The following is a 27288-nucleotide window of genomic DNA, read 5'->3' as shown; positions in this document are numbered from 1 at the left end:
AAATAATGAGGAAATGGAGAGATCAAGACGTTATGATAATAATAATAATAATAATAATAATAATAATAATAATAATAATAATAATAATAACTATCATAATAAAAAAATTCGACTTTCTTGTGTTCTTTTATATATACCTAATAAGAAATAATGAGGAAATGGAGAGATCAAGACGTTATAATAGTAATAATAATAATAATAATAATAATAATAATGTAATAATAATAATAATAATAATAATAATAATAATAATAATAATAATAATAATAATAATAATAATAATAATAATAATAATAATAATTTTGTTCACCTCTCGTCCCAAGATGAAGCTAGCAAGATGATGACACAGCATCCAACACAGGCGCCATTAGCGCCAGCCAAACCACGTTAGATGTAAATTGTCTACCGATACCATTACAGAGCATCCCCCCCCTCCCCCTTCCGTCACTCTTCTCGCTCCCATCCTCACCTCTCTCCCTCTCCTCCCTCTCTTCCCTCCCATTTCCCTATTTAGGACATGGCATTAGCGGCTACCATTAGGCTTGTTAAGCGTCCTTTCCGGCGTATGGCTGGGGGGGAATAACACCTCCATTATAAGCTGAGCCGAATTTTGTTAATTACATTCTGCTTTCGTAATAGATTCCCCCCCACACCCCTCCCTTTGTCCCTCCCCCCCCCTCCCCTTTCCCCGTAGCTTCACGGCAGTTAACTATCGGTTAATGGGGTGATTTGTGGCGTTGAGGCGTCGCACCGTCGGAATTTCTCGTAAACTGCGAGAGATTGGAATTAGATTCTCACCCTTAAGCGCTTGTTCATTAAGGGTTGTGTGGCTGTGTTGAAGGTTTTGATGGGGACATTAGGTTTTTTTTTTATAATGGTTATGTTACTAAGATTACTGCTAATGCGTGCACAGTTAATAATAATAGTAATGATAATAATAATAATAATAATAATAATAATAATAATAATAATAATAATAATAATAATGTATTATTAATATTATTATTAGTATTATTATTATTATTATTATTATTATTATTATTATTATTATTATTATTATTAATTATTATTATAATTTTCTTCTTCTTGTGAATAGGATTATGATTATTACTTTATGATCTGAAGAGGTACTTTTGTTTTTCGTGACTCAAGGGTTGTCAGACTAGTCCGAGATTGATCCAGGTTGTTGGAAGGGACAGCTGGGGCAATTTTTCTAAAGACTGGAGTGGGTATGTTTTGACGAAAAAATAACTAATTTACGTAGTTATCGGTTAACTGGGATTGGTTTCAGTCTTGGTGGCTATGATAAAAAGCTGAGAAATATCTTGATGAATATAAGAGAGAGAGAGAGAGAGAGAGAGAGAGAGAGAGAGAGAGAGAGAGAGAGAGAGAGAGAATCAAATTTCGAAGCCGTATCCATCGAGCCGTCTAGTCAAGTCCCAGAAAATAAATTTTGGAAGCTCTTTTATTTCGCGTTATTCCTCGTCGCCCTTGCACGAGGGGTAAGTGAAGAATCGCGAACGATAGAACGCGCCAATAAGGAGAAAGATAAAAAAAATGAACATCGCCTTCATAAAATGATCCGAGCGGAATGACAATTTCAACGAAATGTCAGGCTAATGGAAAGAGTTGAGACGGTTTGGAAGCAGCAATAAAACAGGCCCCAAATATGCTGTCATAACAGTCCTCCTGAATTGACCCCCCACCCCCCCCCCTTCCTTCCCCCGGTCGTCGGAGGTTATCTGAGGAAAGGTATATCTTTTGACTTTGCCAATTTCTGGTTTGCGTATTCTACCCCTGGGGATAATTTTGATCTTGTGGTCTCAGTAAATAGGGAATATGGAACGTGTACTTACTTTACTCATATTTACACGTGTTAATACATCGATTTGTATTTTATTTGTCGTAGTATTCTTAAGAGACGTGGTATATAATCCCACAATGTGTAAGGAAGGCATTACAGGAATCCTGTGGGGAATGAAATAATGGCGTGCAAATGGTCACCTGGTCTCAAGGTCACTCCACGAAATGTTACACCACAATTGGGCGATTGAACAGATATTTTATAGTGTCTGTAAAATCATTCTGTTAGACTGTCGGCGATTTAATCCTGACAGGGGAATCAAAGTTAACTTTGAAAATATCTGCACACTGGGCTATATCTCCTAAGTTCATTCATAATAAAATTTCTTACCTATAAGCACCATCTATAGTTAGCCCCACAAATACCAATTAAAAACATCTTTTCAAAGACAGGAAACTTCGATTCTTTTTAAAAGAAGGCCTGATTTTGTCTTGTGGACGAGACTGAAAAATGATTAATTTTAGTCTACTGAAGATCGAAGGAGGTTCTCACTCAAAGTGGCAAACAACTTAATTGGGACTCGAGGAACGTTCTGATGAGAGATGAGACCCTTAACCGCTTAGCAGACCTTACATCTTGTTCGGGTTGCCGCCCAGGTAATCCCCTCAGTGTGAGGCCCTCCTAATGTGTTTACCAGAGAGTTGCTAGTAAACCCATCTTGCCGGTATATTTTGCATCTTCCAATCTGATTTTGGTCTTGGGATGCAGTTTTAGATATTTGTCGAGCTTATTCTTAAACACATCTTTTGGTTACAAGAAAGAAGCATTCCAAAGGATTCTTAACAAGGAATCTTACTGTTCCATCTTCAAGTCAGAATAGGATGACATCATATTTACCCTGGATAAAAACGAATCACCTGGTGGTTGGTTTGGTTAAATCAAAAAGGCCAAGCCTATGACAGCAAGTTAGCCCAAAGGAAAATGCGGCTAGGCGTGGAAAGGGAGTCGGAAATTTATAAAAAAGCAACAGTGACGTCATCCTTATTATTTTCATCGTAACGCGTTATAAGCGTTATAAATTGTAGTTAGAGAGAGAGAGAGATTGAGAGAGAGCGAGAGAGAGAGGTGAGAGAGAGAGAGAGAGAAACTCTGTATTTGCTTTGGGATGTTTGACAGCAAGAAGTGTATTTTTTGCTTACAAAATAGGATAATTGACACGTGTTAGTAAGGATTAGAAGATATATGGGTTACGTACTTTTGTTAATTTTTCGTATGTTTTATATGGATGTTACTATAACTACAATTTATAACGCGTTACAATGAAAATAATTAAGATGACGTCACCGTTACTTTTTAAATTTCCGACTTCCTTTCACACCTAACCGCATTTCCTTTGAGGCTAACTTGCTGGCATAAGGCTTAAGCCTGTTTGATTAAACCAAACCAACCACCAGTGATTCGTTTTATCCAGTAAATATGATGTCATCTTATCTGACTTGAAGATGGAACAGTAAGATTCCTTGTTAAGAATTCCTTTGGAATGCTTCTTCTTGTAACCAAAAGATGTGTCCATATCCTTCTGATTATCCTGATAGGGCAACTAGAAACTAAAGAGGTGTCTTCTTATTCAGTATAATGAAAATGAAAATGACAAACGGTTACTATGTTGATATCAGAGACAAGAAATGAATCTAATAAGAGACTTCTCTTTCCAAGAGATGAAAGTCACTCCACCTCCTCAAAGAGGCATTGAAGTGATATGACATTACCAGGGATGCAGGTTTTCGCATAATTAAGATTTTGAATAACGGAAATATTACGCATCTTCAGTTCTGTGAAGAATTTGCCACTCCGAAAGAATGTATTAAAATGGCCCCCGTCCCCTTTTTTTATATAAAAGTTCTGTAGGTAAGCAAAAATCCTTAGTATAGTTAAAAAGTTCAGTCCTTATATTAATAGAGATACGTTTTCTTACTACGATAGTCTATGCATGACAAATAAAACGTGATAGATGATAAATGATTAGTAATGCTTCTTAATCAAGCCCATAAAGAGAGAGAGAGAGAGAGAGAGAGAGAGAGAGAGAGAGAGAGAGAGAGAGAGAGAGAGAGAGGCTGAATATGCCCTCTTTTGAATGTCGTTTTAATTATGCCCATTACTGCCTGAATAGAGCCAGTAGAGCGCATGGGTGTCGGAATATGATTGAAGCGAGAGATTTAGTGGGTCTGCATTGACGAAACTGCCAAAAATTAATCCGAATCTCTGTTAAAAAATTGAATAAAGATAACGGTCTATTATGCCCGGGACAAAAGGACGCTAATAAGGACTATCTCAGGAGGAATATGGGAAGGAAATAATTTCATTTTGACGCGTATTATTAGCTCGTGATATGTTTAGAAACCTTTTCAAAGAATGATGAGATTTTGCTACTCTCTATGCATAACTCTGAAGAATAAATGAATGAGGAAGATGAAGGATTTATTTTTCATTTTAATTTAACGTGTTGGATATTATTTTAAAAAGAGTGAGTAATTATAGCTGATTGGAATCTTGAGTGTTTAGTTTAGTGTATATATTTTGATGTAAATTAATTATATGGCAATAATTAGATATTTTATATATATATATATATATATATACACATTTATGTATACTATATAGTTTCGTGTATTATGATGTATAATTATATCAATTAATTAGATATTTTATATATATATATATATATATTACACCAATATATAATTATACATTACTAATATATACTATTATAAATTCTGGGAATATACAATATATGTCTAGCTATAGATATATATAAACGCTATATATTATATATAATGGATATATAATAAATATATCTAATAATAGGACATATAGATATATCTATACTATATATATATATATTATATATATATATATATATGTATCTCTATATATAAATAACGATTAATTTATATCTACATATCATAATATATATACATACATTATATATCATATATATAGAATATATATATATATATACATATACTTAATATAATATATCAATACATACATTATATATATATATATATATATATATATAATATATATATATACATATATATATAAATATATATATATATATATATATATATGTTATATATATAGATATATTTGTATATATAATCTTTATATATATATATATATATATATATATATATATATATATATATATATATATATATATATGTATAAATTTTTAAAAAAGAAAAGACAGAGTGCCAAGTACTTTCCTGTATTTAACACATCTTCGAGCACAAAGATGTGTTAAATACAGGAAAGTACTTGGCACTTCGTCTTTACGTTTTTAAAAATTTTCCCTGGGTGGATTTTGCTGGATTATATAAAATTATTATATTATAATATATTATATATATATATTATAATATATATATATTTATATATTTTATAATATACCTATATAATATACATATACATATTTTGCTTCTCAGTCTATACTCGCGAGTATTCAAATATCATTACGCGGCCATTAAAACCATTTAACCCTGGCATCACTACGGATCTAGAAAAGATTTTTATTAAACATACCATCCCTCCGTAATTATGAAATGATTATAATCGCCTGTGCTAACGAACTTTCATCGTTAATGACGTGAAAACGTCGGCACCAGGATTTTAATCAGTCAATATTAAATGACTCAATCAGGTCTTTATTATTAGACAGACTTGGTATGATGAGCAGTGAGTAGGTTACCTCAATAAGCCCCACTGACTGGTTCGCCTGGAATAGATAGCTAGAACGTACCACTAGATCTCTTGAGACTATTTTCCACGTCTCGGAAGTAGTAGTGTGAATATACTATCATGAATTTATTTTTTATTTTTCAACTCTCAGCATCATCTCTCTCTCTCTCTCTCTCTCTCTCTCTCTCTCTCTCTCTCAGTATCAAACTTTTAAACTTAACGAATTTTCGTGTTTGAAGTCTTAGAAGAATTACTCTCTCTCTCTCCCTCTCTCTCCCTCTCTCTCTCTCTCTCTCTCTCTCTCTCTCTCTCTCTCTGAGTATCAAACTTTCAAACTTAACGTTTTTAACGTTTGATTTGAGTCCTTATGAAATTACTCTCTCTCTCTCTCTTCTCTCTCTCTCTCTCTCTCTCTCTCTCTCTCTCTCTCAAGGTCAAACTTATTTGATTTTGTCAAGTAAACATTTTCATTGTTGCAGTAAAAGTGATACGGGTCTATTATATGTTTAAAATTGATCCCATTATTATTATTATTATTATTATTATTATTATTATTATTATTATTATTATTATTATTATTATTATTATTATTATTATTATTATTATTATTACCTCTCTTTTGGAGAGACACCCTTATTTGATTTTAACAAGCAAATATGGTTGTATTTATTGCCTTAATAATGATATGGGACTTTGTTCTTGTCGTTATTATTATTATTTTATTATATTATTATTATTATATTATTATTATTATTATTATTATTATTATTAGTTTCTTTCAGACGCTGCTTCGAACACTCAGCAGTTGGACCGTAACTTCAGGTAAGCAATTTACGTCCATTTAAAATCAGATGCAGTGGAGAATGTGGTTCTATTTCAGCATTATTGTTGTAGCCAAACCGGACAAGAATTTAGCTCTGCAGTTCTTCTTATATTTTACTTTCTTTCATTTCGGTCCGATTTTCGAGTTTACTCTTTCGCGATCTTCCTTTCTCCAATTCTTCAGTTTAATTCTTCATGTTTTTTTTAGATTTTCAATATTTCGTTATTCCCGAAGATTTTCAATGATTCGTAATTCCCGAAGGTCTTTCCTTTTCTTTTGTTTTCCGTCAGTTTTATTCAAAATTTTATTCGCCCTTTTATCCTCATTCTTCGTGATTTCCTAATGCATAAAACTTCAATTTCATATAATATATGTGAAAATTTTTTCTTTATATTTTTTACAGTAATGTCATTCACACTTCCTTATTTTCCGTGAGTGATTTTTTCTTTGATATGGTATTTACTCAACTGCCAAAAGTATCTTTTATTTTTTTTTTTATTTACCTTAAGGTGCTTTTAACTGATAAGATATTTATTTTGTAATGTTACCGTTTCGTCTACGTTCATCCTTATCCAAACCTTTCTTCCCGTTACCTCATGTTGATTTAATTTCCTCCTATTCCTCACTTCGTGTGTGTATGTGTGTGTGTGTGTGTGTGTGTGTGCACCTGCTTGCAACGCCTCCCCAAATATTTACGCGACGATGCTTCCACACCTCTCTTCCATTTCTGTAAGTCTGACGCTTTTTCATAGACTCATTTTTTTTCTTCTTAGGCTTTCTCTTCAAACTTTCATAACTCCTCAGTAGTTTCCGATATACCACAGTGATTACAAGTCTCTCAGCCATGGGGGTTTCGATGTCTGTTTTCTTTAAATCTCCTCAGTAATGATGCATGACACGTTCTTGGTGGCTTTCTCCGTCGCCTTTCTTGCCGTTCCATCTCTTAATGGACTGATAGTAACTCCCTTTTCCTCCTCCTCCTCCTCCTCCTTCCTCTCCCCTCCTCCTCCCTTCTCCTCCTCCTCCCTCCTCTCTCCTCCTTCTCCTCCTCCTCCTAGATTTATTTAAGCTCATTTATTTTCCATTCCGTTGCTCTGCCGTTACGTCAAAGCGGGTTCGGTGATGGTGTCACTCGTCAATTCGCCCATTGACGATGCGATTTTTGAAGCCTCATGACCAATTCATGGAATGTCTCGCTTTGGCTTGCAACGGCTGCGTTTATTCCCCGCCACAACCTACCCCAAACCCCGCTTAAGCCCCCCACTTCGTATGCAATGCACTTTGTGAAATGAAAAGCACACATACATCCACGGGCACAGACGCGCACACATGTACGCACCATCAGTGAAAGGACGAAGAGTTCGTTTTACCAGGTTTGTTCCTACTCTGACGTGTTTCCATCCTCTCGGATTTTGCTTTTAAGGTTCTCTTTTCACTAAAGCTCGGGAATTCGCCGCATGGAAAATACACACACACACACACACACACACACACACATATATATATATATATATTTCTAGATATATATATATATATATATATATATATATATATATATATATATATATATATATAATGTGCTATAACTGAATCACGAAAGTTGGAACGTGGATAAATCCATAAAATAAAGTTATAAGCCACGAAGGAAAGATAAGCAACGGTGTTTCTGCAAGATCTTTCGAGTCGACGTCCTTTGCTCAGCAGATAAACTGAGGAAAGGACGTCGAGTCGAAAGATCTTGCAGAAACTCCGTTATTTATTTTTCCTACGTGGCTTATACCTTTATTTATATGAAATAGATGTATATATATATCTATACATGTATACAAAGATCTTTTTCCACGGTGTTATAACATCTATTTCAGCTTCAAGGCGTCCATTGAAATTATCATTTAAGAAGGAATAAAAAAATATAATAAACTGAACTGACAACAGTTTTCTCAGTACTTGAATTATTGGCACAAAAAGGGCAGGCAAAGAACACACACACGTACGCATGCGCGCGCGTATATCTATATATATGTGTGTTAATAGCGCAATAAGATCAAGAATGTGTTCCCGAGTGCTGGTACTAAACTCGACGAATCATTGCTTCAGCTACACTGTTTTGCTATGTTTAGTACTAGCCACCTGGGAGGTTAAATATTCTTCGCTGTGTTAAATATTAATCCCTGGGGGATCAGATGCACTTAAGGACATTTGATCCCATAGGGGCTAATATTAAACACAGCGAAACAGTGTTGGTGGATCACTGTTTTGCCATGTTTAGTACTAGCTTACGGGGATCAAATTCCCAGAAAATTTCATCGCTGGATTTCACAATCTTACTTTAATATATGTACATATATACATACACACACACACACACACACACACACATATATATATGTATATATATATATATATATATATATATATATATATATATATATAATTAGTTCTTTGCCTGCATATATTTTATTAGATATATTTATATCTATATATATATAATATATATATATTTACTTCGTTTCCTGGATATTATTTTATTTTTATATGTATATTATGAATATATCTATATAGTATATATATAAAAATTAAAAATTAATAAATATATGATATAGATATATATATATATATCTTAATATATTATATATAAATAATTAGCTCTTTGCCTGCCTTTTCTGTACCAATAATTTAGGTACTGAGAAAACTGTTGTCAGTTTAGTCTATACAATATGTATAATTTTTTTTCTTTTCAAATGATAATTTCAACACCCTGCATTGTGCAAAAAGTCTCCCCAGTATTTGCTGTTTCATTCTACAAATGACTCATTCGGACGAGTCTTAGCCCTCATTCACATTTGCAAGTCGCGCTTAAGAAGTACAGTTAAATAAAGATACCACTGTGAAATTTTAGTCCGTAATTTCACTTCGCTCGAGAGAAAACGAGAAAGGAAAACTTCGAGAATCTTATTCTTAATTTATCGGGAATTTAGCAACAGAAAATCATTGTCTTTTATAGTGCCATTGATTCCCACTGAAGAAATTTGAGTTAAGTACAGGTCACAGTTCATTTAGCTTTAGTTCTGCTAGAGTTCACAGAGGAAAAGCTGAAAATGGTCTTAAATGTTCACATCTTACGCTATTTTTGAGGTGTTTAGACTTTACAATCATTATAAACTTATTCTTTACGCATTCCACAACAGAGTTTTATCCCTCAGGAGCTAGAAAGCGTCAAAGCTTATGCTTGTCAGATGTTCGCGTGGGAGAAAAGAGTGAATGTTGAATATTGATTGATTGATTTATCGTGAATTATTTGGTCTCAACGACCAAGGATCACTGACGCATTCGGTGTTAAAAATCATAACACTTGAATGTTCACTGGAAATTATATTAGATCTAGTGAGGGTCACAGACGGAAATATTATTGCTATTGCTATCAGCATTTTCTATAAAGAAAATTATACTTACATCTATTTACACGACAAAATCTTACTCTTTATTAGATGTCCTTATGACAAAATCATTCCTCTCATGATTAAAACAAAAATTTATCCTTATGAAATATTCACAAGCGCTAATGATCTTCTACGCTTCAATCTTATCCCTGCTGGGTACTCGTAAGACAAACTCTTCATTTCCTGTGCAAATCTTCAGCCTTCTCATGTTTCACGGCAACAATCTTCTTCGTACTAATTCTGAGTATAAGAAAGTCCTAAAGTAAAGTTTTGTCGGTGTTTGGAGGGAAAAAGTCTTCAGCGGTGTCAGGGCGTGAAATACAAGTTTTCATTTGAGATTCACTGATGAGTTTTGTAAATTGTCACAGAAAAGCTTTAGCAAAGAGTACTTATTACTTATATGTAATGAGAGAACTAGCTAAGTCTAGTGAATCGCCGAGGTTAGATGAATATATAGAACTTGATTGATTAATTATTTGGACATGCAGAAGTGCTTTTGTCGTTAGTAATTTCAACTTAAAATGCTGTAGTTTAATTTAGAGATTTCATACTTCTATGGCCAACTATGTTATGAGGTAATTCCCAAGGGATAATCTGATCTTTTTCCAAGATTCCTTCAAAAATGTATATTTTGCAGTTTGATTCAGAATTGTCAGTCATTCGACAGATCTTTTGTCGTAAGAGTGCAAACCTAAAATTTCAGAATTTAGTTGAATTTCAGATCTGTCAATTCGTTTAGTTCGTTAAAAATGATGTGTCACGTAATCTTCATTTCTCGTGTTATTTGCAAATCCAAAGCGGAATATTGAAGTGAATATTAAATTCTAAAACATCAAATGTTCAACATTATTATGATTTAACCTAACGATTATATCTTTCATTATAATATTTAACATGTTTATAGCATTACGCAGAAATTATGAGTTCAGTTGAAATTCCTTCAAAAGAGTATCTCAGATCCCAAATAAATAGTTTGTCCCGTTGTAGTTTCACAAAGTAAAATAGAAGTTTTTAATGCCGCTTCCAAACAAAAGTTTTAAGCTCCCAGATGTTTTTGACGACAGAAATTCGCCAATGTCATACATTTTGAAAAATAATGACCTACTTGTAGCATTTCGTTTCAGTGGACCTTAATCTTTCAAGACTTTCTACAGTCGTTCTTCTTCTTCTTCCAATGGATATTAAGGAAAATGAATAACAATGTAAGATGGATTTTGAACATTCTAAGGTTATTTACCTTCATAAACGCGACGTTAACACCTCAGATGATAAATTCACTAAATAGTATTTCCTATAAAGTAAAACATTAAGCATTTAACAAGTGTTCCCACCCTCACAATTCGTCTCCCAGAGATAAAAAAAAATCAGAGAAGACATTATCCAAACACATATCCTCATTCCCACTGTCCCCCTGCAGGACTTAGGCGAAGAAAAGCCTGTTAAACTCAACAGGACTTACCTTTTGACAGTAAGTCTTGGGCACACACACTTCTCTCGGTCGGGAGCACAAAGAACTCGGCGCAAAAGAGAGTTCCTTGGCTAACATGTGACTCTATTCTTCGCAGAAAGGCGAGAGAGGGCTTCTCGTGTCCGTCCTTCCGCTCATAGGAAAGAGTCTTCTTCTTCTTTTTGTTTGTTATTTATACTTTTTACAAGATTCCGTTTCAGGATCGACTCACATTTCCGTCGTCAACTGGGATTGAATTTCTTTTTCCGTGTTGACTGAATAGCTCTCGATCTTTTGTTAAATGTTTCTCTGTTCATCACATTTTCGTCGTTCGTCCGTGGCAGGTATAGTTTTAACACGCTTGCATTCTTAATGAATAAAACTGATAGCTCAGTATTTTCTGCGCATCTGTATGTCCGGGAATCTCTCGCTCAGTCATTTCCAATTTCATCATCATTATCCAAATTTCGAGGGTTCGCGAGTGACACCTCATTCACTCGAACAGGAATAAAGTCATTAGAGTCGAGAATCCCATGTCTTTTCTAATCGGTTTATTCCCGTTCATTTTGCTGTGTGTTTTTTTTCTACCACGTAGTTACAGGTTAATTTTGTTCGTAGCTGAAATATTAATAAAAATAATTCCAATAAAAAAGATATAATCACTGAAATGTTCGGTGCTTTTAATTACTTTCTAAACTGGTTATTTGGAAGCTCATGGTTATGTGCCTTGGAAATTAAATGACAGGTTGATAGCCGGAAGTCAAGCATGTTTTTTTATTATTTAGTTTTTTTATTTAACATATTCTTCACATAAAGAATAAAATTTCACTCTCATAAATAACGTTGTGAGCAGTGATAGATAGTGAGTGGTTTTTAGAAATAGTAATAAAAGGCACTGATAAACTATAACAAATAAACACAATGCAGTCGGGAAACTCAAGATGTTTTAGAGAGGATTCTCTCTCATTATTCCATCGTGTTTGATTGACATCAGCCTCTTCCGAACCTCTTCAGAGTGCTCACATTCCTTGTCGTTATCCCATTCGACAGAAAAAAAAAGAATTAAAAAAAAACTACGCTCATAAAACTTCCACTTTTATCGAGATGAGTCCGTAAACACAGAAGTCAAAATGAAGACCCCCCCCACCCCGAAAAAAAAAAGTTTCAAAATAAAAAACTAAACTTCACATGGAGACAAACTTTGTAAAGGGGGAGTAAAAGTATAAAGAAAAATAGCTATGCCTTTTGAAGTGATATGTTAGGCAAAAATGACGAGATATATTAAAAAAAAAACTCAGAAAAAGAAAACAAACTAGGAAAACCTTGGAAAGAGTTAGTAGTTGAAGGCGACGCTGGAAACTTTGGCTGACAACTTTAGGTCCATTTTTCTGGGGAGGTGAACACACTAAACCACTTTATATATAGAGAGGGTGGGCGAGTGTTCTCTCTCTCTGCTCAGAGAGAGAGAGAGAGAGAGAGAGAGAGAGAGAGAGAGAGGAAGTAGTGATGTGTATGGAGAATGATTCAAGATGGATTTGCTTATTCAAAGATTAAGTTTAAAAGAAAGTTTTCGTTCATTCAGATTCAGAGAGAGAGAGAGAGAGAGAGAGAGAGAGAGAGAGAGTAGTGATATGTATGGGAGAAAGCTTGGAGAGTTTGCTCATTCAAAGATTAAAAGTAAAAGAAGTTTTTGTTTATTCAAAGAAGAAAGTGAACCAAAGAGTGGAACAGGTTCCCCAGTTTATTCGTGCCTGTAAAGTTGACGTTCAGTATTTATCCTCATGATTGTTTCCATGGAAATGAGGCCTTTTTCGAAAGCGCCTTGGAACTTAGCAATTTTATCTGGAAGGTTTTCATCAGATTAATTTTTTTTTTTTATCGAAGATATGGAAGTTTTATTTTTTTTTTACCGAAAATAAGGAAGTTTTGCCTCGAAGATGTTTGTAAACAGTTGTGTGTCTTGATGAATTCCAAGGAAAAGCAGAGGGCTTTTTGAAGTTTTTTTTTCTTAATGGAATTTTTTATAGAAGTGGTTCATGAAGACTAATGGGGGAATTTAGGCAGGGTAATCTTCCCCGAAAATGTTTGTAAAAATATTGTAATTCCCCTCATAAACTGTGTAAGATAAGGCGATGTCTCGCAGCCAGTTTTCCAAATGCAGAGAGTTTGTTTCGATATTTTTTGTGTTTTATGTTTGTGTGTCTCTTTCTAAAAGGAAGTAGTGTGTCTTGAATGTTTGTCGAGAACGAGAGACTTAGCCTCCAATTCTCGTCCAGAATAAGATAGTTTGTCCTGATAGTGAATGCTTTAATTTTATATTTTCGAAATTCAACCTTCACGTATGTTGGCTCTGTTCGTAATGAAAGGAGGCTAAAATAAAATATCGATATACAGTTCCCCCTTTTTGGTGTCCTTTTTTTATATATTGACATATCCGGTTCGTATTATCCTCTGGACATCTTTGTTCAACGTGACTCCAATACCTTTGAAGAGATAAATTGAAAATAAGATTAAAAAAGCCCCTTTGAAGTTCATTTTTCCCGTTGACAATTTTACAAAGAAAAGGTACAATATTTAACCAAAGACTTTTATCGTTACTCTTTGTTCGAAGGCGATTTCAAAACAGGGCTGCTATAATAGGTAAAGCAAGAACACACACAGTCACGAAAAAACGTCAACATTTATTGAAACTTAACAGTTGAACCTAGTTAGAACCTTTTCGTTTTCATTTTACTTCGACTGTATCAATAAATTGGAAGCCGCCTTCCCTGTCCCCACCCGTTTTTTGACTGATTCCAATTTGTTATTGGGGAGAATGATTTGTCCGACTGAATAAATGAATTTCTTCGTTTTGAAATCACTTAGGTCAGGACTGGTTTTGATCGAATGTCAAAGGAGCTTTGTGTCTAAACAAAGATAGTGATTAGCCCTGCTATAATGTTATTAGAAATGCTCTCTCTCTCTCTCTCTCTCTCTCTCTCTCTCTCTCTCTCTCTCTCTCTCTAAGATAATTTTTTTCCATGAATTCTTGTACATGGCTAATTTTCAATCATAATGATAAATTTAATTTTCAATCATAATGATAAATTTAATTTTCAATCATAATGATAAATTTAATATCTTAAGAATTTGAACACAAAAACGATCCAGTTTCAAACGTAAGAAATTTTGTTTTCTTTGCTTGATCAACATCATCCAGGAATCCAGTTCATGGGCAAAATGACCTTCTGTTCCAGTAGCAGCCTGGAAAAGCCTCCAGCGAGAAGTATTACAGAAGGAAGTAAACCTGTTGGGTAAACAGTAAATGCGAAAAATGGCGAATGAGCACTTCGTAACCAAAGAGATGATCAGTCCAGCTGCATTTAATAAATAAGACGCACTTGGGGTTATTCATTGGGCTCTCAGAAGTCCAAGACACCGGGCGCATTGAATCCAAACAGTCTGTGATCACGCGTTATATTCACCGTGGGAGTTTTGGAAACGGTGACCAGCGAGCTTAGCACACCGTCTTCTGTCGAATACGCGAGACTGACTCGTCATCGTATACTTGGAGTATTCTCGGTCCGGTCGAGGCAAGGCATTTCAAAGGGTATTCACAAGCACTGGACCTCACTCAGACTGGAACGAGCGAGAATGCCCGCGAATGTGTGGTGGCGATAATACCAACGCCCCTTCGTCCAGTGGGGCCTATGACCGGATGGGTGGTGGGGTAGGAGGAAAGAGGGAGGCAGGAGGAGGAGGAGGAGGAGGAGGAGGAGGTTTAAGATTTTTTTTTTTATGTGTGTTTGTTTGTTGGTGTATGTGTGAGGGAGAGAGTTTGAGGGTGAGAGGGGGATATACTCCACCACCGACACCACCAGCGTCAGCGCTGCACAGCGGAGCCAACAGGTCCGACTGGGAGCCCACCTGTAACTGCCAACTCTTCCACCAGTCACCTGCCAGCTCTCTCTCTCTCTCTCTCTCTCTCTCTCTCTCTCTCTCTCTCTCTCCTTCCTCCATTCCCCATTTATTCCTCCACCCGTCAGATGCCCCACCCATCTATAGTGGATACTCTTCGCATTCTTTTTTTTTTTTTGTGGTGTCACTGGTGTAAGCGCATGTATTACATTAATCGGAGAGAGAGAGAGAGAGAGAGAGAGAGAGAGAGAGAGAGAGAGAGAGAGAGAGAGAGAATTTCCCATCACGGTTGAACAGGTACTTGAAATAGTATAAATGCATATAGAATATTTTCAGGTCGATCATTTTCCCTCTCTCTCTCTCTCTCTCTCTCTCTCTCTCTCTCTCTCTCTCTCTCACACACACACGCACACACACAGAAATTGTAAATGTGTATAGAACATTGTTATTATGACTATCTCCCCTAGAGAGAGAGAGAGAGAGAGAGAGAGAACATAAATACGTTCGACATCTTATACTTGCACTTGTCCTACATACTGAGACAGAACGGACAGGAAAAACAGACAGCCATAAAGTATCAATGCGTATGGATCTTTATTAGAGAGAGAGAGAGAGAGAGAATCGTAAATGCGTTCGAAACTTGATTACATAGCGCGTTGCGTAGATGTCAAACAGTCTCTCCTCTCCTCTACTCCACCCTGTGATGCGATCTCTCTCTCTCTCTCTCTCTCTCTCTCTCTCTCTCTCTCTCTCTCTCTCTCTCACTGTCTCCTCGCTGTCGATCGAGGTAATCCCAAACGGCTTATTTATTTGTGCAATTCACACACACACACACACATACATACAAACATGCTTATCACTGGTGTCATATTGTTGACGGACTTTCACGCCTGGACGCTGGCACTGAGGGTGGCAGTGTTAGCTAGCCATGGAGGAAATAGTATCACAAGTTCATGCTGTCTGTCTGTTGAGATATATTGATCCACGTGCATTTTAGATTGTTCCAGTGACACCTCTCTCTCTCTCTCTCTCTCTCTCTCTCTCTTTCTCTCTCTCTCTTCTCTCTCTCTCTCTCTCGGTAAGGTGTGAGGGTAAATAGAACGCGACCCTTCTTCTTTTCGCAGACTGGTCATTCATATTTACATGATGGTTTCATTCAAACAGTTTGGTTTCTTATCTGTAATAAATGCTAATATATATATATATATATATATATATATATATAAATATATATATATATCTATATATATATATATATATATATATATATATATATATATATATATATATATTCCAGTCAGCAAGATATATAGACTTCAGGAGGGTCCATGATACACATGTTGTTTAAAAAGGCCATGTTTATTAACAGCAAAGAAACGTTTCGCACTACTCAGTGCATCAATCAGTCTGTCAAAGGTAAAAGACAATAAAATGCATTATTAACATAAAAAAGGAATTCAAAAGGTAATTAAAATTTACAAGTTAAAACAATAAAAAGTAAAAGAGTATAAAAAAGTACATAAAACAGAAAACAAAAAGAGACTACCAAAAAACACCTGGCCTTGGACGTCATTGTATGTCATTCTGTTTCTTCTCTCCTGCTTATAGATGATTGGTGTTTTTGGTAGTCTCTTTTTGTTTTCTGTTTATGTACTTTTTATACTCTTTTACTTTTTATTGTTTTAACTTGTAAATTTTAATTACCTTTTGAATTCCTTTTATGTTAATAATGCATTTTTATTGTCTTTACCTTTGACAGACTGATGATGCACTGAGTAGTGCGAAACGTTTCTTTGCTGTTAATAAACATGGGCCCTTTTTAAAACAACATGTGTATCATGGACCCTCCTGAAGTCTATATATATATATATATATATATATATATATATATATATATATATATATATATATATATATTATATATATATATATGTTAGGAACAATCGTTTACCAATTGTTCCCTTGGTGGATGTTGCCTCCTTTGTTTTGTTTTTTAATTGCTGGCGAGTTGACGTCTGGTGGATGGCGTCAAACTTCGTCAGTCAGGTTCTGGAGGCAGAACAATCAGTCAGGTTCTGGAGGGCAGAACAACCAGTTAGTCAGAGGCAGTCGGTAGGTATAATTATCTGGTGGACCAGCATGAGGCAGCGTCAGGTACTGGATACCTGGTTTTTATTTGGTTGAAGTCGTCGTTTGGGAGTATAAACTTCGAGTTGGAGGTCGGCAGTCAGCATTATCGTGTTTTCGTCGTCGAGAGGACGACGTGTCGAGAGCGTCCTCACTGAGAAGCAACAATGGCGTGTTTTCGTCGTCAAGAGGACGACGTGTCCGAGTGCGACCTCACTGGGCAGCAGCAGTGACGTGGTTTCGTCAAGTGGTCGAGGAGGACTTCCATACTGCATCTGAGGACGAGATGGTTGTTGATCAACTCTGTCTGATCGTCCAGCATTCGAGGAGGATGTCCATATTGTCTCCAAGGACGAGATGGTTGTCGTATCGGCTCTATCTTGATCGTCCGGCATTGGACTGTTGTCTTCATTGTTTGAGGAAGTGTCCCCGTTTTGCTCTTAGTATCATTCTGCTGCTTCAGTGTCAATTTTAGTTATGTATTACGCTGCCTATTTCTATTTATTATATTTAGATTGTTATTGCCCTTATTACAGCCTATTTTGTGATTATTCTTTTATTATTTAGATTGTGATTTTCATGGCTTTGTTATTGAAGGGTGGATTTTTATGGTTTCTTAGACTGGTTTTAAATATTAATTATATTGTTAGTTTGTAATTTTTTGCGTTTTTGCCACCCAGAACCTTGACTCGCTGTACATAATGTATTTAACTCTTGTAAATAAATTAATTTTAAGGTAACTTTTTGTTGATTTGTTATGCTCCTCCCTCCTTGTTTGTCACTGTCTCAGTCATTACAGCCCAATTGCTTATTATTTTTAAGAACCTGTCGATCTCGAGAGTCGAGATCGTAATAATATATAATATATATATATATATATATATATATATATATATATATATATATATATATATATATAGTATATATATATATATATACACACACACACACACACACACACACATATATATTATATATATATATATATAGATATTATATATATACTTATGATGTAATGTGTGTATACATACGCTCGTAATATGTATGTCTACCCTAGGTATGATTTAAGCTTTAGGATTTACCTGTTTTGTTAGGCAATAGTCTGTACCTTTTCGAAAATTATTGTTTTTAATGATTTTCTTCATATCACAAAATAGATTTTATGGAATGTGATGATAGGAGGGTGGATGATTAACATACCCATTTGGAGCCCTCTAGCCACAGTAGTTTTTAAGACGTAAGGGCGGACAGAAATGCTGCGGACAGAAAAATATTGCTGACGGACAGACAAAGGCAGCACAGTAGTTTTCTTTTCCGTAAAATGGCATAGTTTGAATTTCTTATCGATTATTAAGAAAATAGTCAAGATATGTTTTTGAGAACGTTTAAATACAGTATACCCTAACCATATTTACTTTTTGGGATTACATCGAATCCAACCATAAGTTCTAAAAGATCCCCTATTTTCAGACTTACGAAAGATACCACAGCAAAGATTTGAGTCTTAATTTCATTCACTATTCTATCATCATTAGAACCACTTTGAATATCAAGATGTCTTCATAAGCACTTTATGGCAATAAAAGATTTTAGATTACGTTTCACACCATATAATGAAACCCTTTTAGCATGATTGCCATTAATCCCTTAATTTAGAATAATCTTGATTGATAGTAATATACAATGTAGAGTAATCCTGAATGATATTAATCCACTTATATAGATTAATCCTTGGTAGAGGTTTATCTTGAAATGGTTCGTTTCTTCCATAAGTCTTTTCCCCCGTTTTCCTTGAAATCCGAGACAAGCTTCAGTCTACTTGTCGTTTAATCTCTTGAGCTCCCCCCCCCTCTCTCTCTCTCTCTCTCTCTCTCTCTCTCTCTCTCTCTCTCTCTCTCTCTCGTGTCTTTTATAATCGGCATTGCAATTATTTGTAGTTGTTATTTAAATATTTTCTTCGTGCTCATAAATGTACTATTTTCATATAATTTTCGTACGTGGTCGGTATGGTCTTCGCCTGCCACCGCGGTGGCCGTTAGTTTGATTCTCGGGCATTCCGTAGAGGGATCAGAGATGTGTATTTCTGGTGATAGAAGTTCACTCTCGACGTGGTTCGGAAGTCACGTAAAGCCGTTGGTCCCGTTGCTGAATAACCACTGGTTCCATGCAACGTAAAAACAACATACAAAACAAACAAACAAACAAATATATAACCTTTGAAAAGTTGTATATTATTCTTATTATTATTATTATTATTATTATTATTATATTATTATTATTATTATTATTATTGGCTACTGGAATGAGGTTTCATTTATTCTTCTCGTCGATTCATGGCATTTTAGTGACAACCCCAACCGAAAAAAATGTCAAGAAACCCAGAAATGAAATTTGTTATTTCCTCCTGTATCTCTCTTCCTGTCGTTGATCAGACATTTTTTTTTGTATCCATATCGATATTTATTCCAAAATACTTTTTTGTTTATAGAAAATGAATGTTAACCAATGTGATCCCCCCCCCCCCCCCAAGATCAAAATGATCCACATTTTAAAACTTATATGTTGTTTCTACATTCTTGTTGATATTTATGACATATATCTATATATATATGATATATATATATATATAATATATATATATAACACATGTATATGTATGTATGTATGTGTATATAGAATATATATATATATAGTATAATATATATAATATATATATATATATATATATATATATACATATTAATTAATATATATATATATATATATATATATATAATATATATATATATATATTCATAATATTATATTATGACAAAACACACACACATATATATATGTACATGTGTATGTATGTATATGCGTAGTATGTCTGTATACACACACACCAAAATCCTCTCTTACGCATACTCATGAATATTTACATCTCGATAGATATATTTGATACCCAGCTTTATTCAAATGTCCAGCAGTTCTAACTTCCCATGGCTAAGAAATATTCCCTCACCCACTAGATCGATCGGGAGTGGGTGGGGTTGCCATGGATTGAAGAAGGGATGGATAGGGGGGGTATGGGAGGGACGGGTCGGAAAGGGAGGGTGGCACCTATGGAGGAGTAACACAAGCATTGGCATATCTGTTCAAAACAAGTTCTTCGATGATTGGCTCAAATAAGAATGTTCAGTTTCGGCAGATTTATTTGTTGTGTTTTGGGATTTTTTTTGTGTGTGATGTTTCTTGAATGTGAATTTTTATGAATTTTGAAATGAGGAGGAATGTAAGATTGTAAGAAGAAAGCATTTATTTTGCAGCAAACGCACACTTTTGTATACACAAATTATATATATATATAAATATATATATATATATATATATATATATATATATAATAATATGACATATATATATATGTATATACATATATATAATATATATCTATATATATATATATGTGTGTGTATGTATAGTTATGTAATGCATATGATATATGCGTTATAATATATATAGCGTGGTCGCGTAACGGGTTATATATGTATGTATGTATGTGTATGTATGTATGTATGGCCATATATAGTAGTATATTATATATATATATCTATATAAAGTAGCCGCTATATAATAATAGTGTATAGTAAGATATAATATATAGTATATACTAGAGAGGCAAATATAAGTAATATATAATAGGTATTATATTATATGATATATATAGATGTATATAGAAATTATCATTTTTCCACTTACTGAGTGCCCTCCTTCGTAGTCTCTCTTCTTGCTAATTCTTGAAATGTTATTATATCTCAGCCTCATCAGAAAATGATGATTTTAATTACCTTCTGTCTTGGGCATCCTGTACTCTCACCCTTGTCTCACTAAATACCATCATTTACATGTTTCTCTCCTTAAGCAAATCATCCCCCATATATTACCGTATTCATTTTCCATCTTTCAGTCAGATCCGCATATATTAAAAAAACTCGCTCCTCATCGGAAAAAAATCTACAAATGATAATCAGCGATGACTGAATATTACAGCAATCTCCATTATCCAAAAACCTCCCCCAAAGCGGTTTTAATTGCTTCATCAAAGAGGCTAATCACTAAAGGAATTCACATGAGGGTCGCCCTGGCGTGATTCCTTTGTTTTTTTTTTTCAGATGAGATATTCCTGTAACGAGGTTAAAGTATATCTTTTCATGTAGTTTTTTTGAAGCTTTGTTTTATTGCAATTGCTATAGCTTCTGCTATGGAAAGTTATACATAGTCATTACTGGTGGATTAGATTTTCACGGCTCTGATAATAATAATAATAATAATAATAATAATAATAATAATAATCAATAATAATAATAATAACGGAAATAACATCTCTCCCATATGGAGGAAGTGCAATACGAAAAATGAAACCATAAACCTACATATAAGGCGACTGTCGGCATAGCAGAACCAGTACAAAAAGAGGCATGATTCAGTGGCAAAAGCCCTCCACTGAGCCTGTGCAAGAAACATCAGCTACCTTGCAGTAATAAGTGATACGAGCACCAACCTAGGGAGTGATAGAAAACGATCAGGCAAAGATCCTTCTGGACTATTTATCAGAACAGATAGGGTAATACGTGCAAATAGACCAGACGTGACGTTGATTGACAAAGTCAAGAAGAAAGTATCACTCATTGATGTCGCAATACCATGGGACACCAGAGTTGAAGAGAAAGAAAGGGAAAAAATGGATAAGTATCAAGATCTGAAAATAGAAATAAGGATATGGGATATGCCAGTGGGAACCGTACCCATAATCATAGGAGCACTAGGCACGATCCCAAGATCCCTGAAAAGGAATCTAGAAAAACTAGAGGACTCATGCAGAAGAGTGGGATCCTAGAAACGGCACATATAGTAAGAAAAAGTGATGGACGCCTAAGGGAGGCAGGATGCCACCCGGAACCCCACACTATAATACCACCCAGTCGAATTGGAGGACTGTGATAGAGCAAAAAAAAAAAAAAAAAAAAAAAAAAAAAAATAAAAAATAATAATAACATTTTTAGGCAAATGCTGTTAAAAAGAACGGCAGAATTAAGCGAGTTGACTTTATATATTTTTTGTCTTACAATTCGGTTCTCAGGCTCAGCCATGTTTCTGAGTAACTTGCCAATATACTTATTGGGAATTTCTAAAAATTATAAAAATGCTGAAGGTGATCTTTTATTTTATTAAAACAGTATCTCAGGTCTAGGTCATGCATGGGTCGCCATCAGTGCCTGTGTTTTTCCGTAGGTGTAGTTCAATTCCGGGCCGGGGTCGTCTTTGGTTTAGAGCTGGTGTTGATGCTGGCATAGCTGGTATCGCGTGACGTTTCGACGTTCTTGTAGGTCATCTACGGACAAGTCGGTTGAAGGGCTGTAGCAAGAGAGTCTGCGAGGCGGTATTCATAGCAGCTCAGACCTAGAGTTAGATTCTCATTGGTCGGGCCGGTCTTGGGCGAAGTCGTGGATCTCTCATTGATGGTCGCGGAGATTCTGTCGTGCGAGCGCCATCGTAGTGTGGCTGGGGATGACATCAGGAATTCTGTCTGTAGCAGGAGTCCTGTCATCCTGATTATCTGGCATTGTCGGTGGGTCGTTCGCTGTGGGAAGGAGAAACGTTTCCTGAGTGATTTTTAAATTTGGCTTCTCCTTTTCTATATGGAGGAGGGCTTCTAGGAGGCGCAGACGTCGGGGATCCGTTGTCTGGTCTATTATGTCGATATTATGGGTAAAATCATTTCTCTTTATTCGTTTGTTATGAGCAGTCCTGGCGTTGGAAAATATGGATCCTTGAAATAATAATGAAAACTAAGATCAAATTCAACAAAGCTTTAATAAAAAAAATGATATCTAATGATATGAAAATAAATAGTTAATTAGTAGTAAAATCCTAAGAATAGGCTTATTTAACTAGCATACCCAAAATAGGGAACTTAATGAAGAGAAAAGGGGGAAAAAAAAAGTCTAAATAAACTACAGACGAGAAATGACAATTCAACTTGCATTATATTTCTCGTTTGGAAGATATTAAATTGATAAATGGAAAACCTTCACATATTCCTTCATTTAATTTTAGGTGATTTTAAGAAATTTATTACCAACGCATTTGTAATGTAAATAAGGTAAACGCCCTCTTCTACCAAGTTACGTCTAAGGGAGTGTCTGAGTTGAGAAATATCATAAGGAATGAATAAGGTAATAACTTTGGAATTCTTCATATTACATACATCCAATAATATATATAATATATATATATATTATATAAAGATATATAATATATATTATACATACATATATATATAGTTATATATATATATATATATATATATATAATATATATATAGATATACATATATATAAATATATGAAGAATTCCAAAGTTATTACCTTATTCATTCCTTATGATATTTCTCAACTCAGACACTCCCTTAGACGTAACTTGGTAGAAGAGGGCGTTTACCTCATTTACATTACAAATGCGTTGGTAATAAATTTCTTAAAATCACCTAAAATTAAATGAAGGAATATGTGAAGGTTTTCCATTTATCAATTTAATATCTTCATAACGAGAAATATAATGCAAGTTGAATTGTCATTTCTTGTCTGTAGTTTATTTAGAATTTTTTTCTTTCCCTATTCTCTTCATTCAGTTCTCTAGTTTGGGTATGCTAGTTAGAGAGTTTCATTTGCAATAATGCATAAAAGAACATCAATATAATTATCATGTAACAAGATATGCGGCTGTATTTCCTGTCTTAATAAAAATTTTTTTTAGTCAAATAGTTTACAATATATCTTGACTTCTTAAATAAGCCTACTCTTACTATTTTACTATTAGGTTAACTATTTATTATCATATCACCAGATATTTTTTAGAAATTTTATTTTTTCTTTGTTTCATTAAGGTTTTGTTGAATTTGATCTTAGTTTTCATTATTATTATTATTATTATTATATATATATATATATATATATATATAGTATATATATATATATATATATATATATATATATATGCTTAAAAAATCACAGTAGACGTGACTTCATTAAATAAGCGAATACCACAGGAAAATGCTAGTCGGAAATCCAGGCGCTTTCGTCTTAACTAAGACATTGTCAAGGAACGACAATGTATTGTAGAGACGAAAGCGCTTGGAATTCTGACTATCATTTTATTGTGGTATTCTCTTATATATATATATATATATATATGTATATATATATATATATATATATATATATGGATATGTATATATACGTATTATTATATATTATATATATATATTATATAATAATATATATATATAGATATTATATATCAACACTATGAAGGATTATCGAAAAACAGGAGTAATTAAAATATGAAATATATATATATTATCAACACTATATTGTGTATATCTATATGAGTATTAATATATAATATATAATAAAGATATATATATATATATAGTATATATATATATATCAATGTGAGAGAGATGTAATAATTTCTTTATATATCATCAGTGATCTATTGCTAATTATTAAAATTACTTAAAATGTTGGCTATAAAAACTTCTAACGTCGGAAATAAAGAAATAGGTTGGAGTTAATTGGTTTCCCTGGTCCACCCTCATATTGATGTGTCTTGCTGGCCGTTGCTATACATACATATATATATATATATATATATATATCATATATATATATATATATACACTCATACACATATATACATAATATATATATATATATATATATATAATATATATATATATATATATATACTGTATGTGTGTATATATTTGTACATACGTATATACTGCACATGGATGCACAATAATTAATGCATATAACAAAATATTGAAATCGTTTTTGCTAATTAGGAAAAGTTTTAACCAATTATATTCAAATTATGCCAACCGTAATTTAAACAATTTAACCGAATATATGCAACGGAAATAATGCATATTTCTGCAAATGCATATCTTCCATTCGATGACTCCCAATGAGAATTATTACATTGAAAAACCCTACCATTGTTTATTGTTTATTCTCGCTCGTTTCCGGTGTCATAACTTCTTTCTTTTATTTTTTTGTTTTTTTGCAATGTCCGTTAATTCCTTTTCAGTTTTTTTACATTCTCCTTTTATTCTTCCCTTCATCTTGTTCATTTCTATTCATTTCCCTTTATTTGTTCCTCCTTTCACTTTTGATATTTACGTTTCTGTCTGTCTACCGTCCAGTAGCGTCCTTCCAGGATTGCACCGTCGGCCGCTGTCTATTCTTCTTTCTCTTTCTCTCGTCCTGTTGTCTTCTCTTTCTCCGTTGGTTTTCATTCCTTCTGAAGTCTCTCTCTCTCTCTCTCTCTCTCTCTCTCTCTCTCTCTCTCTCTCTCTCTAAGGGAGCCGTTCCGCAGTTCGCTCCTTTCTATTGAGGATTTATTTTTTGTTTCTTGTTCTCTTTCTGCATTTGGCTGATATCCTTTGATCTGTGGGACTTTGTCTTTCTTCTCTGGATAGGATTCGGAAGGATTCCGGTCGTCTGAATGCTTTTTATTATTATTATTATTATTATTATTATTATTATTATTATTATTATTATTATTATTATTGTCTATATATTTTCTACTACTTTCTCTTCTTTGCAAAGTGTTCTTAAAAATGGTTTTGGTTTGAATAGAGAAGTTTGGTATTTTTTAAAACTTATTTTTCTTCTGCTCTTCGCAAAATTTTGAACAATAATGATTTTTGTTTCAGTATCCTCTTTTCGTAATTTAACTCCGTGTCCTTGTATCTTTGCGAAGCATGCAGACTTTCGTATCTCGAATCATTATTATTATTATATTATATTATTTATTTTTTTTTTTTTTGCTCTATCACAGTCCTCCAATTCGACTTGTTGGCATTTCTAGTGTGGGGTTCCGGGTTGCATCCTGCCTCCTTAGGAGTCCATCACTCTTCTTACTATGTGCGCCGTTTCTAGGATCACACTCTTTTGCATGAGTCCTGGAGCTACTTCAGCCTCTAGTTTTTCCAGATTCTTTTTCAGGGATCTTGGGATCGTGCCTAGTGTTCCTATGATTATGGGTACAATTTCCACTGGCATATCCCATATCCTTCTTATTTCTATTTTCAGGTCTTGATACTTATCCATTTTTTCCCTCTCTTTCTCTTCAACTCTGGTGTCCCATGGTATTGCGACATCAATGAGTGATACTTTCTTCTTGGTTTTGTCAATCAACGTCACGTCTGGTCTGTTTTGCCACGGTATCACCCTATCCGTTCTGATACCCATAGTCCCAAACGGATCTTTGCCTGATCGTTTTCTATCACTTCTTCAGGTTGGTGCTCGTACCACTTATTAATGCAAGGTAGCTGATGTTTCTTGCACAGGCTCCAGTGGAGGGCTTTAGCCACTGAATCATGCCTCTTTTTGTACTGGTTCTGTGCAAGTGCCGGACATTCGCTTGCTATGTGGTTTATGGTTTCATTTTTCGTATTGCACTTCCTACATATGGGAGAGATGTTATTTCCATCTATCGTTCTTTGGATATTATTTTATTATTATTATTATTATTATTATTATTATTATTATTATTATTATTATTATTATTATTATTCAGAAGATGAACCCTATTCATATGGAACAAGCCGACAAAGGCCACTTACTTGAAATTCAAGCTTCCAAAGAAAAAGTTGTTCATTTGGAAGAAGTAAGAGAAGGTAATAGGAAATACAAAAAGAGATCAGTTATTAGAAAAGAGAAAATAAAGTAGCAACTTCATGAATGTACAGATACAAATTATGTTCGTGCTTTTAATGCCATTTGTTTGATATTGTCTTTGCGCCGATAGTTCTATGTAAATTATGATATATTTTGTATATTTTTCTGCCATTAATTTGATGGGTTAAAAATTCAGAAAGTCTCTCTCTCTCTCTCTCTCTCTCTCTCTCTCTCTCTCTCTCTCTCTCTCTCTCTCGTATTCACTGTCATGCTTTTCG

The 27288-nt window shown here is 34.1% G+C and overlaps 1 protein-coding gene across 4 annotated transcripts in view; it reads right to left on the bottom strand.

The window, feature by feature from the left end:
* The window catches only part of LOC135209748 (muscarinic acetylcholine receptor gar-2-like), a 607576-nt gene that overhangs the window by 107730 nt on the left and 472558 nt on the right, over positions 1 to 27288 (bottom strand). The window contains exons 1-2 of one of the 4 annotated variants that reach the window (XM_064242536.1): positions 15113 to 15157; positions 11268 to 11873 (exon numbers count right to left, since the gene is read on the bottom strand). The exons of 1 other annotated variant lie outside the window; for it this stretch is intronic. The gene's annotated coding sequence lies outside the window, so the exon portion shown is untranslated. Of the gene's footprint in view, positions 1 to 11267; positions 11874 to 15100; positions 15158 to 27288 lie in introns of those variants that run through there. 2 more of the 4 variants (XM_064242537.1, XM_064242538.1) reach the window with 2 other exon arrangements.

The sequence above is a fragment of the Macrobrachium nipponense genome, chromosome 38 (genome assembly GCF_015104395.2).
Source record: "Macrobrachium nipponense isolate FS-2020 chromosome 38, ASM1510439v2, whole genome shotgun sequence".
Taxonomy (NCBI): domain Eukaryota; kingdom Metazoa; phylum Arthropoda; class Malacostraca; order Decapoda; family Palaemonidae; genus Macrobrachium; species Macrobrachium nipponense.
This window is presented reverse-complemented; position numbering and strand designations above follow the sequence as displayed.